Source organism: Rousettus aegyptiacus, unplaced genomic scaffold, assembly GCF_014176215.1.
Source record: "Rousettus aegyptiacus isolate mRouAeg1 unplaced genomic scaffold, mRouAeg1.p scaffold_m13_p_3, whole genome shotgun sequence".
Taxonomy (NCBI): Eukaryota; Metazoa; Chordata; class Mammalia; order Chiroptera; family Pteropodidae; genus Rousettus; species Rousettus aegyptiacus.
In genome coordinates, this window is record NW_023416306.1 from 74,266,165 (window position 1) to 74,267,076 (window position 912).

At 36.0% G+C, this 912-nt stretch overlaps 1 pseudogene; it reads left to right on the top strand.

Annotated features, from left to right (window-relative positions):
* Positions 1-339: 339 nt before the first annotated feature.
* LOC118601504 lies at positions 340-458 on the top strand (annotated as a pseudogene).
* Positions 459-912: the final 454 nt, after the last annotated feature.

A 912-nucleotide genomic window follows, 5' to 3' on the forward strand; every position in this document is an offset into this window, starting at 1 on the left:
ATTATTCAGCCCTAAGAGATGAAATATTGCCATTTGCGACAACATAGATGGACCTTGAGATAATCATTTTGAGCGAAATAAGCCAGACAGAAAAAAAGTTGAAAATCACATGATATCACTTATGTGTGGGATATAAATCTAAAAGCAACAAATGAACAGGACAAACAGAGACTCATCAACATGGACTATAGACTAATGGTTACCAGAGGGTAGAGTTTGGGGGATGGGGAAAGTAGACAGGGTAAAGGGTGTCAAATATATGGTGACAGAAAGAAATCTATGGGAGATGAACACACAGTATAAATATATATATGCTTTATTGTTAAAGTATACAGCTGAGTCTATGGCCATGCCACCCTGAACAAACCGAATCCCATCTGATCTCGGAACCTAAGCAGTGTCGGGTCTGGTTAGTACTTGGATGGGAGACTACCTAGAAAGACCAGGTGCTGTAGGCATAAAAAAAATAAAATAAAACAAAAAATAAAAAATAAATAAGTAAGTAAGTAAGTAAGTAAATAAATAAATAAATAAATAATATGAGATTGTAAACTGACAAGGTCCTTGCAATCTGTGAGTTCAACCAAGGGTTACTTTGCCAAAGAAAAATAATAAATGAAGTGTACCACTGAAACTTATTGGATTTCATTAACCAATGTCACCACAGACAAATAAACAAACAAACAAACAAATAAATATTTTTTTAAAAGTGGGCACATGGGAGTCTGGAGTGCATGGCAGGCGTTTCTATACCTCCATTGCAAACACAGCATCTCGTTCAGTCAGACTCAAAACATGTTTATTGAATTGAGGCAGCTGATGAAAGCCAGATTCTCAGGACTTGTGATACAAAACTGTTATTCTCAACCGAGAGGCCCCAGATTTTATTAATACACATCTGTATGCTGTAAA